Raw genomic sequence first — 13,804 nt, 5'->3', positions numbered from 1 at the left:
AGAATAGGTAGTGAGATAATCAAATTACTGGTATTTTATTCCATGCATGCGCACTCTTGAAAGCAGACTCTGGTTCATTTTTGTGATTGCTAAAAGAAGCAGGAAAAAAATAATTTCTAATTACAAAATTATTTTACTGTCAGCGAGATATCACAATGGACTCAGATAGGAAAAATTGTAGTAACAACATAATTCTATCTTTTTCGAAGTTTCTGGTTTGGGTTTCAATATCTGAACAAATGTCAAGGATTATGTGAAAAAAATGTTTATCATTTCTTGTAACATAATATTATAAAGCTCTATCTGGTGGCTGGCAACAAGCATAATGTAGAAAAACGGTTTCAGGTGATAGATGTATAGCTTGAACCAATTGGCTCCAATCATAATTTTCATCTCAATACATGAAAGTACAGCCTGCGGTATAAAATAGGGGACTCACATGTGAAAAATACTAGAATATAAGTTTTTCAAGATAATCAGATGACTACCCTCTTGGTAAATCAATAAAACATCACTGATGCCCTTTAATTCAATCAGAAATAATATATTTAGCAGTATTTTCTTTAACTGTTGTTGTATACTTGCAAAATGTGTATGCATTCTCAACAATTTGTACAAAATGTTTCTTCTCTAGATGAATAAACAAGTTGATGCTCCAGAAATATCAGGCCTCAATGCAACTACCATCATCATTGGAATAACATATTAAAACGGGCTAAAAGTTAGTACACCAAGTGAACAATATTAATATTAGGCCAGGATTTGTTGTTTGGAATAGGAATGGATAAGTCATTTCAAGCCAAAAGAATCTATGAAATATGAGATGGACTTGTCATAGTGGCTTAGTCAGAATAAGATGAACTTATTGCCTAGACAAATGCATGAAAAGGGAGACAACTTTTTTTTTTCATTATTTCATCTTCTAAGTTCACATATCAGAAATTTAAATTAACAAAATCAAGAAAGATTGCTGTCTCATATATGAAATCTCACTTTTTCAAGTGACTGATTTCAAAAGAGGATAAATGGCACATAATATAAGACTAGTGAGATTTGAAATCCGGAACAGTCTGCATGACCAGACCCTAAGCACAGAATAACAAATAAGATATATATATGCAGTATTAAGGAAAATCAATGATCAACAATCTACTGGAATTCATAACAGTCCTGATACAATTAGTAAGGCATGTCTACTTTGCAACAGCAGACTGAAAACTATATAACCTGCAATAATCTTATGTTCTAACAAGTATAGTGATATGAAATAGAAGAATCAATAATTGTTATGTGATAATGTGAATTGCACATTCTAAAACATCAATCTATTTAACCCAGCAAATAAACACGCTGTGGAGAAAAGCAAATGCAAAAAAGGGGACATTATACAAGATCACCATCCAAGTAGACCACCCCCATGATGGATGTCCAATGTCCCTGCCACCTGGGGCCAAGGGGGTATAAAGTCCAGTCTTGGGCTTTAGATAGGAGGGTTTCCAGGCACCAAACCATCAAAAAAAGTCAGCAGAACATTTTGGAGCCATAACAGTTATAGCAAGCATATTATTAATTTGTTGATAATCCTAAAGTTTGGAGCTGACCGGAAAAAGTGCCTTACACCAAAGCACCAAAAGTCTCCTCCACAATTACATCCTGAGTTTAGTATCCAGTCAAGTGACAGTTCCAACAGACGTATTCAAATTGGTTCTTCAAGTTCCAAATTAATGTAAGAACTTTACGTATTAGTAACTATTACTCCTTTCTAAGAGCAATATCTTGCTCAGATCCAGGCAGCTAGAATTTCTGGCATGTACAAAGAGTCCTTAACATTTTACACAGGCACAGAGAAATTTCTTTCTGGATTCAACTAAGATTGAGCTGCAACCCAATAATACATCTTGATAGCATTTGCATGGACATGTCCCATTTTGATCATGGACATCGAGACTGTCACATTTAGAATTTTAATCGAGACTTTTGAAGAAAAAGCCTTTGACAAAGTATCAAAAATTGAGCTCTCCATGAAAAGATGAAACAGTTTAGAAACAGATTTATCCCAATCTTGTTTCCTATGCATATATTTACAAACATAGAATCGATTGAAGATAGAGAAGATGATAGAGAAACCATCTGATAAGTCAATATTTGTTTACATAGTACAAAACAAAATTTTCAAAGTTTGCAAGGCAGCAGAAAATAATTTTTAGACATAAAATTTAAATGCACTTAAGCCCTGGTATGAGAAGTATTCTGAAGAAGCAGAAACTCAACGCTGTGCAAGATGCCCACAGAAGTATCATGAATATTAAAAACATCCTGCTGTAATTCATCAATGCCTCATCTTGAAAACACTTAACACGGTAAAATTTTTTGGTATAATCCTAAGTTGCCACTTCTGGTATTTGGTTTGGGTTCAGGGATTCATTTCATGGGTTTGGCTAAAAATATTTGAGGGGTTTGGGTTCCTTTTGGGTTGGTCTGTACAAAAAAAATGTAAAAATCATAAATAAATTTCAAATTTTCCATTCTATTTTATTTAGAATAAAGTTTTGATCCAGTGTTATTTTACCTGTTGACCACTATGTATGCTTCACTTTCTGTGTTCAAATTCAAGTTTTGGAGTGTTATCTCAATTCTTTTATCTTTCATATAAATAATAAATTATAGACTAATTTTTATCGGGTTCACTGTTTGAAACGTTGATTCAGATATAATAAGAAATATTTCGGTCAGTTACTTCCAATAGTCCAATTTACTTCTGAGAGTAAACCATGTGAAAGGAATTGTCCGTACTTTATTTAACTTACAGAATTGATAGTAACATACAATTACATTTAATTTCTTGTGAAATAATAAACATTTTGAATGCTGATTACATTCCTGTTTTTAGAATGATGAAATCATTGTTTCAAAATTCTTGAAACTGAGTCAGACAAGGGAGAAACCATTCTGAATAACCCTGTTTTGCCTTTCATCGATACAAACTTTTCCTTTATACAGACGATTACTCAAGAACAGAAAATAACTGAAGTTCAAGATGCTTTGGCAGTGCATAAAATAAGAGTCCCTGTAGGAACAGAATAGCAAAAATTTTAAGAAACAGTTTAGGTCTCGATTAAGTTCTTAAACCGTTGCTGTATCCTTGTTACTATAGCTTATCAAATGTAAAAAAGACTCAAGATGCCATGTTATTCAAGATCTATATAAGCTATCTACAAACTGATCATGTTTGCAGGAAATGTGAACTAAGACAAATTGACATTTTCATGTCACTCTGAACATCTATGGACTTAAGCTGCAAAACTGACCCCTTGATTTAAAAGTATCAAATAATGCTACAGCTATGAGGGAGCATTATAAAGTATTCTTGGGTTGAAAGCATCAAAACTTATGGGCCAAATATAAAAATGCAAACCTGGTCAGTAAAGCTGTTAGGAGAAGTCAAGTATCCCCCTCTTAAGTTGGCATGAGCAACCCTAAAATCTTGACTTCTGGATATTCTAGCTGTAACTTGCAAGAAGCTTATGCTATGTTTAAGAAAACAAACGGTGTGCTTCTCTTTTGGCAATTTGATGACACAATGATCATATAGAAGGCCCTCAATAGAAAATGTATGGCACATGTTCTGCCACTGTGTTTCAAATGTAGGCCACCCAAATAATGATATTTGTTTCAGGGGACTAAAGCCAGAACCTGTTAAATAATGAAATCTAAAGAAAACAATTCAATTCATGATGCAGTTGAAAGATATCTAGTCCATATTCTTTGATGGAGTAAGGTGAATATTTAAAGTAATGGATGGCAAAATTTACCAATCGCCTCAATATAGTTGATTGAATTTTGTTTCACCTTAAGGTAGTTTAATTCAATTCTCATATACGTCGGAATTTGAGTGCCTACACAACATAGCAGAATATGAAGCTCTTAATCTTGGTTTATATGAATCTCTAGATCTGAAAATCAAAAATTAGAAGTATAATATTGATTGTCCACAAAGTTAATTTTATATACTAGGTTAAAAACAATTAAATTGGAGCACTAAAGATTGTGTCCGGTATCATATAGGATGTTTCATATCCATATAATTTCAAACGAGGACATTCAATTGGCAGATCCTATAGCTGTATCAACATCCTTATGTTATCCACATCCCAACCATTACAATAAATGTCTCTCTCTATTCCAGTAACTTCTCTATATTAATAAATGGTTTTCCAGTGTCTGATTAAGATAAATTGGCACAGCTTCAAATAATTCACAAAATTTTGAGGATTTTAAAGTAACCTATTAAATGATTAATACTAGCATAGATATTTTGAATTCATCTATGACCTATCTAAAAACTATCAAAATTCTACAGTTATTTTATTTTAATAAAAAATTACGAATTAAATTATTTTTTATTGACTTTAAGAGTTATTTTTTAATTATAGTTATTCTATTTCCTTTAAAGTTATTTTATCTTTCTTCAAAAATATCTATCTTTTATTTAGTTATAAATTATTTTATTTTTCTTTAGAACTATTTATTTTATTTTTATCTATATTGTTTGTTTTATTTTTAGTTTTCCTTTTACTTTGAAAACAGCAGTAACTTATATGTTACTTATCAATACTTTAAAAATTTTAATAAATAGATTCAGTTGTTTGATCTTTGTTACACATATGTCGTCTAATTTAGGTTTTTACCAAGGTCATCAGGAGACAGGGAGACTTTGAGGTCTCCGGTACTGGTACTGGTACTGGTACGGCAATTTTTCAAATAGGAGATGGGGGTACTTGGAGACGGCAATTTTCATTTTATTTTTTATTTTTAATAGTTTAAAGAGTAACAATAAAATTAAATACAAAATTTGAAAATAGTAATACTGTAAGACTAAAGTAAATAATAATAGTAATGTCACATTAAAAATTACAATAGACTCATAGGGTCAAAGATTTCAAAACTCACATGATCACAATATTGTATCTCATTGACATATTTGTTTTTCGAATATTGCTTATGATCACCATCATATCAGATTGATAATCGCTGAGATTATCATTACATATTCAAATTTTAAATTCAAAAAAGTATAGTTTGATGCTGAATTGCCGATATGCAAACAAAAATGAACACTTTGTACAATAAACAAAAATCAGAAATATATCTAGTATTAGTATGTCGATGGTACTATCATCTACTCTACAAGGTTGTGATCATCCATCTCAAAGTCTTCAGCTATCATGCTCTCCAAAAAATCATCACATCCAAAAATATTTTAAATGATTTAATCATTTAAATTGTTGAATAAAAATAAATTTTTAAAAGTGTTTCTAATGTTTTTAAAGTTATTAATTTATTAAATAAAATATTTTAAATGATTTAATCATTTAAATTGTTAGTGGTCTCAATTTTTGTATTAAAAACATTAAAATGAGGGCTAAAATATATAAAATTATTTAATATTATATTTTACATTTATATTTTACCAATAGACTTCGGGGACACTTCACTTTTTGGATTAGGAGACGGGGAGACTTCACGAGACTTCGTCATGAAGCCTCCAACCTTTTTTGAGGTCTCCGAGATGCGACTTTTAGGGGGGAGACGGGTCTCCTGGTAACCATGGTTTTTACAACACGGTAGCAAAATGAGACTCCTCCCCTTGATGCCACTGAAGAAAGCCTCTCGATGTAATAGAGGAGCATGGCTTTTTATAATGAGTAGAAATTTGGGAATTTTAAAGGCCTCAAGCTTTGAGGAATCTATTTTAATGACAGGTGATTTTAAGTTGAAAGCTACTTCTTGTACTTTTATGTATGAAAAAGAAACCTTAAGACTTGCTTATTAGGAAAAAGCAAACTCAAAAGAGTCTTCAAAGAGAGGTGCACAGAATCTTTCAAGTTAATATGGACACTGAGAAACATGCTAAGTTATTAAAGTTGGAGTCTATTGTATGGTTAAAAAAAGGAATAGATTTGAGTCTCGTTTAAAAATATACAAAAATATTTTTGCCCAATTCTGTAGCAACCTGAACGTTTTTAATTCTAACGGAAAGCAAAAGTGATGACTTTGAAAGAAATGTATTTCACATGTGTTGGACTTAAAAATTTGAATAGTTTGTAATCTCCATGTAAGATAGTTCTGATTAAGTAAAGTGGAAAAGGGCCCAAACCCATTACAAAATTAACATCAAGTTCATAAACAGAGAGATAGGGTCACAAGCAATGACACCCTACTAAAGAAGAACAGAACTAAACTAAGTAGCAGAAACAGCAAGACAAAAAACATGAGAAAGTATCAGGTTGGGAAGGCCAAAACAAAAATTCCCAGCAACAGCTAAAACACACAAAAAACTAACCAACAAGCAAAAACCATCAAATACCAAACCAGAAGCACAGAACCAGCAAAACCACGGCCAGAAACCAACGAACACCAAAACAGCAGCAACAAAACTAACAATCATCAGATCCCGGCAATCAAACACCCAGCATCCACCACCACCAGAGGCAAAGAAACAGAAGACCACCCAGCTACCTCCACAACTCCTTGAGCTGGTCCAGGAAGGACTGCATGAGGGGGTGGAAGGAAGTAGCCTCACCCATCCCCTGAGAAGCTTGCAGCTTAACCTCCTCTTTACTCAGAGCCTCCTCCCTTCTTTTCCTCTTTGTTTTCCTGTCCCACAGCTCCATTCTGATTCCACTAATGGCAGACTCCATCTTAATCTGGGCAGCATTGTGTTGAGAGGCCAACTCCTTAAGTTGTTCGCCAAGGTTATCCTGAGCCTTTTATATAGAGCCAAGAGTCATGAGTATTTTATTTTTCTCCTCCTCTGATGGCACCTTGTTACGAATCTCCAACACTTGCTCCTCCAGCTACTCCCAATTATGCAATTTTTCACCCAATTCTCTCCCCACAATCCACCAGGCCTCACCATGTCTGCCAGTGGTCCAATTTTCCTCTTTCTTTTCCGCCTCCGCAATCAAAATTTGGACTTTTCCACAGAAATAGAAAGAGAGGAAAAAATCCAGTAAGGAAAACAGAACAAATCCTTTCTTCTAAAGTGATTAAGCATCAGAAATAGGTGAGAATGAAAACGCTTAGTTTAGAACACTTTGTGATAGGTTCAGTAATTTAGAACATATTGTCCAGGCTTTAAGAAGGGTCCCCCAAGAAAATTGGGAGACATTTGTTACTATAGAATCTTTCAATTAATGAAAACAAATTATCTAGCAACAGATCTTATGAGAATTGTTGTTTCATGTAAGTTGATGGTAGTCATTAGCATAGGTACCTGTATAAGTGGAGGTGAAACTCTGGGGACAGAACCCCAGTCTCGCTTGAGGGAGTTTCTTGGTAACTATGCTTATTAACAATAACAGTGTAGTAAGGATGAATCTGTAGAAGCTGACTCCACTCACAAACCCTTTGGCTTGAGTTAAACCTCTTGGTGTAAGGAGTTCTTAGAAGTTGGAAAATTAATTCCTCTGGATCCCCACAACACCTATTGAAACTGATCAGAAGCCCAAGATAATTATTAAATTCTTGCCTGGAAAAATAACACATTTATAGCTTCTCCTTAGATGTTAGCATGGAATTCCCAAGATAATTTTGGAAAATTTCAACTGAGCTTCCAAATAGGTGTTAAAGAGCAAGATATCATCAAGAAATGTGCAATAATAAACTCTCTAATGGATGGCTGCATGATGTGATGCAATGCTCATGAAGGTTACACAAGCATAGATTGGGCCAAACAGCATTGCCAAACACTGAAAAAGACCAAACTCAAGAACCTTGTTGGTAACCAATTGTCCAATACAATCTTGCTAAACTAATCACCCCTTATAATTGATCAATGAGATAATGTGATGAGTAAGATACGTGTTTCAAGGTGATTCGTGTAAGGACACAACTACCGCAATCTTCCTTTTAAACGACTGGCAAAGTCAGAAACCCACAAGTAGATCTTCTATGCTATATCTTGATATATTAGGCGATCAGAACCTGGTTATGAAATTACCCAAGGAAATAAAATCTCTGAAAAGGACGATGATTATATCAGAAGCTAGGAAGAAGTTTCTTAACAAGGGCGCCTAGAATTTCATTTGTCCTGGATTTTGTGGCATAACTCATGATGATGAAAGCCCTTCTATGTGGGCTCGACCTGAACTTATTTATCCTTGTATGACTGAGATGCAAAAACAGTCTCCTAAATCCTAATGTATCTCAGGGATATTTTCATAAGCAAATAACTTAAGTGTTGATGCCTTCATCTTTGGAAAGAAAAAGTTGTCATGCTATGAGGAGGCGAAAGAGGTGCATATAAAAAAAAATGTTTTAGCAGCTGGTATGATGTCTTCCTCTGTCTTTTTCTTTTGTAGAAGCCTTGGGATTATTTTCTGTGAGGGAAACAGAACACTTCTCCTAGTGAGCCTTTGGTAATCATCATTGCCATCACCATTTTCATCTCCTATCATACTCAATGTAGCCTTTCATTTGAAGGATGGTGAGACAGGTCCATGCAAAAATCTCTATCAATATGACGACATAGGAGGTGACTTTGTGCTTATGGCAATGATTTTAAAAACAAGTTGATCGGTCAGATGTGATGTTGGGATCAATGGAATGACTTGTTGAAATGCACTAACATAAGGAAGCCCCTTAGGCTATTCGGAGACTTTCAATAAGCATCCTAAAGTTCTAAAGACTTATTTTGATGGAAGGCTTTTACAAGTGTGTTTAAGCCATTGTATTACAAAAAATGAGGGAAGCTTCTTGACGAATACCTAAAATTAAAGAGTTTTTCATCCTTTTCATTATAAAGTTGTGATTCACATCATAAACAAAACATTTTGTTATGCTAATAAGGTTGGCCACAAAAATCCATGGCATCTGCATTCATTGGGCCATGCAGGGTTCAACTGGAAAAGCAATATCACAAATTTTGCCAACAATGCCAACATTCTCCATTCCAAGTTTGTAAGAAATAATTTGTAAGGAGTCCTTTCCAAATATTAATCTTTTTATGGGCACAAACCTCTTAGGTGGTCTAATCCTACAGTTTTACAAGATAAACGAATTCCCTTCTGAACTCAAATATATTCTTTAAAAGACAAATACAATGAATGATGAGAAGCTGTTTCCCATACAATAAACCCCACGACAATTTGACAAGAGTTAGATCCCTCTATAATATAGAAAGCCACCATGTATTTTTTTATTTTTCTAACCTGTCAAGGACTCTATAAATCACCTTTTCTTGGAGAATAAATATTGCCTTGGAAAATAAATCAAACTTTATGATCCCACTCAATGTAAACTCGTGTATTATGAAAAAATACCTGTTCCTCTCATTTTTTTTCATCAAGGAAACTTTCTTGTTAATGCCACTCACACTTACTGAGAATGATTAGATAAATGATTTTGAGTAATATAAATTATTTAGTTAATCTGAGTTTATCAGAGTTTCAAGGATGCATGAATGGGGCAATGATTGCCAAGAATATTTGTATTTTGTATTTAGATGATTGTGTCATTGATGTCTCGTTGATGGAATATTTACTCTTACTGCCATTTCCTAAAGACATGCTTTACAATATATGCTGGACATATCACATATGTTTGAGTGCTGTATTACTATATGTCTTCAATCCAATCATGATCACTTGTCAAGTTTAATGAACCGTCTTAACACAAAACACAACTATTCATGACAACCATTAGCACATTATAGTATCAATTCATAAACTTCTGTGACTCTTGGAAACACAGTCTGGCTATCATGGGTCAGCACTACAGGTTTCTCATAGGATTTCCTCTGATTTTTGTGGATCAGAAGTTAGAACCATAGGCATCCCACAAAATCCCCTCCAACTCTCATGGTTCAAATCCACTAAAGCTCTATCTAGACATTTGCAAGCTGTCTTGCTTGCCTAGAGTTTTCCCATTGATGAGAAATAATCTATTAGTGTACCTACGGGGTAAATCCACTAATGCTCTAGCTAGACCTTGCTTGCCTAAGCTTTCTCATTCAAGAGAAGTCAACCATGCATGTACTACCACTAAGAATATTTATATGCATGTAAAACTATCAAAAAAGAAAAGACGAACAGGTGCAGCTACATGGATGAAGGAGAGAATGATATGGTAGATCATTTGGAAGATCTTATGGGAGGCAGCAGGAGTCATACTGGGAATAGAGAAAACCTGTCCAGGGTTAATCTTGCTACTTCAACAAGCACATACATTCTGCTCAAAATTCCTGTAAGTGCAGTATTTTGGAACCCTCTAAGACCTTGAATTCTGCAGCTGCGTAAGAGTGCAAAATAGCCTAAACAATTCTGCTACTGAGAAGAATTTCAGACAGTGGATTGCCCTTGATCATCCCAATTTATCTGCCCTTCTAATCGAGTGGTAGCAGTTTGTTCTTTGTTCTTCACCTGCTCTCCTCAAAGAGGACAAGTTGAGGGTTACAGTTGATGGTCTTCTTTAATATCCTTTGCATACAGCTTCTCCTCAAGGTAATGGTTCTGCAGATGGTTATGGGGCTCAGGCAAAAAAATGTTAAATTTTGTTTTGCAGGACGTTCCAATCTAAACAAGGGTGGATTCCACGACTGAACGTTCTTGCCAGTAGCTTTTGAAAACTCTCCATGGAGCAGGAATTTATTGGTTTACATTTTTTTGATAGTAGACCTCCATTCAATGAGATTTATATATGGGTGGAGACTGTTTGGAGCAATGCCACTCACCCTTTTAAACTTTTTTGGCATTATTATCAAAGACCTCGCAAGCTTAGTCAAGTGAAAATCATGTCTTTCCCAAAACAAATAGTCCTTTGTTTTTTGGCATTAAGTGGTTCACGTATTTATCCATGGACGTCATTATTTGATCCACGGAATGAAGTTGGATTCTCCACAACTAAATAATCTTTCCAGTAGCTTCTGAAAACTCTCCATGAAGCAGGAATTCATTGGTGTACATATTTTTGGGTAGGAAACCTCCATTCAATGAGATTTATATATGGATGGAGGCTGTTTCGAGAAATGCCACTCACCCTTTTTAGCATTGTTATCAAAGAACTCTTCACCAGCTTTAGTCAAGTGAAAATCATGTCTTTGCCGAAACAAATAGGCCTTTGTTTTTTCGCATAAGTGGTTTGCCTATTTATCCATGGACATCATTTTTTTGATCCACGGTATGAAGCTATTACAAAGGTCCCTCATGGATTCACTATATAGGCTTCCTTCAAGATTAGGGAATTTATAAATAGTTAAACTGTTGCAAGGAAGAATTGTAAATTCCATCAAATTTGATTCAAGGAAAGTTGATTTCCACAACCATTTTTGTGAGGTTATGCATTTGAACTTCCATTCCATCCATCCAAGTTGTCGCTAAACATGGTTATTGGCATGGTTACCAGGAGACCCGTCTCCCCACTAAAAGTTGCATCTCGGAGACTTTTCGCGTCTCCGGAGACCTCAAAAAAGGTTGGAAACTTCATGATGAAGTCTCTTGAAGTCTCCCCGTCTCCTAAACCAAAAAGTGAAGTCTCCCCGAAGTCTCCTAATAAAATATAAATTTAAAATATAATATTAAATAATTTTATATTTTAGCCCTCATTTTAATGTTTTTAATGCAAAAATTAAGACCACTGACAATTTAAATGATTAAATCATTTAAAATATTTTTGGAGAGTGATGATTTTTTGGAGAGCATGATAGCTGAAGACCTTGAGATGGATGATCACAACCTTGTGGAGTAGATGATAGTACCATCGACATACTAATACTAGATATATTTCTATTTTTTGTTTATTGTACAAAGTGTTCATTTTTGTTTGCATATCGGCAATTCAGCATCAAACTATACTTTTTTGAATTTAAAATTTGAATATGTAATGATCAGCGATTATCAATCTGATATGATGGTAATCATATGCAATATTCGAAAAACAAATATGTCTGAGATACAATATTGTGATCATGTGAGTTTTGATGATGGCTGAAGACCTTGAGATGGATGATCACAACCTTGTGGAGTAGATGATAGTACCATCAACATACTAATACTAGATATATTTCTGTTTTTTGTTTATTGTACAAAGTGTTCATTTTTGTTTGCATATCGGCAATTCAGCATCAAACTATACTTTTTTGAATTTTAAATTTGAATATGTAATGAAAATCTCAGCGATTATCAATCTGATATGATGGTGATCATATGCAATATTCGAAAAACAAATATGTCTAAGATACAATATTGTGATCATGTGAGTTTTGAAATCTTTGACTCTATGAGTCTATTTTAATTTTTAATGTGACATTACTATTATTATTTACTTTAGTCTTACAGTATTACTATTTTCAAATTTTGAATTTACTTTTAATATTAGACTCTTTAAACTATTAAAAAAAAAATTAAAAAATTTTGCCATCTCCAAGTACCCCCGTCTCCTATTTGAAAAATTGCCGTACCGGTACCAGTACCAGTACCGGAGACCTCGAAGTCCCCCCCATCTCCCGGTGACCTTGGTTATTGGGTTTGCTTTGTTAATTATTGGCATTTGTCAATCAAGCATTCAATATGTAACCTTTGGGGCATAACATTCCAGTTTGTGAGCACAGCCTTCTTGTTCTCCTCATTTTTATCTCCCAGTGGTTAAAACATCAGTTTCAACCAACGCTGACATTGTCCCCCTCCAGCGAGTAGCACAGAGGAAGCTAACCAGGCTTGTGCAGTCCTTTGAGTTCTAGTGGCTTCAAGAAGCCTAACATACCAAAATGTTCGAAGGATGATCATGTTTGCAGGGGTTGGACAATGTTGAGGGGTCAGATTTTGGAGGAGTCACAGGGGTTGGTTGAGAGCGAAGCTGAAGAATGACCAATTGATCTCCAATAATATTTTAAAAAATTAAGAAGACTAACCCAATTGTGACTCTTAAGGGTCGAGGGAGAATGTCTGAAGCCAAGAAGTGATGTGCAAATGATTCAGGGATTAAAGGATCACAGCAGACAATGATGGCCCTTTTGCCTTTAAAAGAGAGAAGGTTGCTAGCAACCAAGACATGATAATGCATAGCTTTTTGAAACAACTTGTGATGCCCCGAGCTGAACCCTCACAGCCATTCCTTCTTTAGACTAATGAGCACGTACCTAATTCAGAAGGTGAGGCCAACAGCCACACGTTCATGCAGGGATTCACCTGTGATGTTACTCTGGTGATTTGAAAGCCTCACTGTTTACATCAATTGGTACCTCCAGGCTTTCGGAGTAGTGTTAGCTTAATTGCTATGATACCTAATGAAATGCCCCTTAAATGTTAGCAAACGCTAATTTTTTAAAATATTTTAATGGCAAACCCTGATTTCTATTTTTGAATTTTCCAGTGAAAATGGAATGGTGACAAGCAGTATTAACTTTGAAGACTGAAGCTGTAAAATTGTATTCCTTTTTCCATTTTTCAATAAACTGGAATGTAACAGCCCACCAGTATTTAATTCAAAAAAATGCAATTTTCTTCAAATTTCAGAGAAAACCTTGGATAGGAAAAAAATATTGGTTTCCCAAAGATTCGTATCCCAGCCCCAGAGACACACCTTGGAGACGGAGACACAACTTCAGTGCCAGACGGCTGCCATCTCCTGCTGTCTCTTAATTCTCCCAACTAGAAATCGATGTCTTCCACCAAAAAACTTTAGGGCAAAATGTGTTAAATAGAAAAAAAAAGGAAGGCCAAAAATAAATTAAGCCTGCATAATGTTTAGTGCTGATATTTTGAACGATACAAAATCCATGCAAAATTATAGTGATCAGATCCACTAA

The 13,804-nt window shown here is 34.6% G+C and overlaps 1 protein-coding gene across 1 annotated transcript in view; it reads right to left on the bottom strand.

Moving 5' to 3' along the window:
• Positions 1-13,804, bottom strand: part of LOC149534682 (Integrase-type DNA-binding superfamily protein) — a 58,056-nt gene that overhangs the window by 25,042 nt on the left and 19,210 nt on the right. The window lies entirely within an intron of this gene.

Source organism: Cupressus sempervirens, chromosome 10 (assembly GCF_028749045.1).
Source record: "Cupressus sempervirens isolate cs-2001-9-10 chromosome 10, ASM2874904v1, whole genome shotgun sequence".
In the NCBI taxonomy this organism is placed as follows: domain Eukaryota; kingdom Viridiplantae; phylum Streptophyta; class Pinopsida; order Cupressales; family Cupressaceae; genus Cupressus; species Cupressus sempervirens.
The sequence above is the reverse complement of the archived record's forward strand: the minus strand, read 5'-3'. Positions and strand labels throughout refer to the sequence as shown.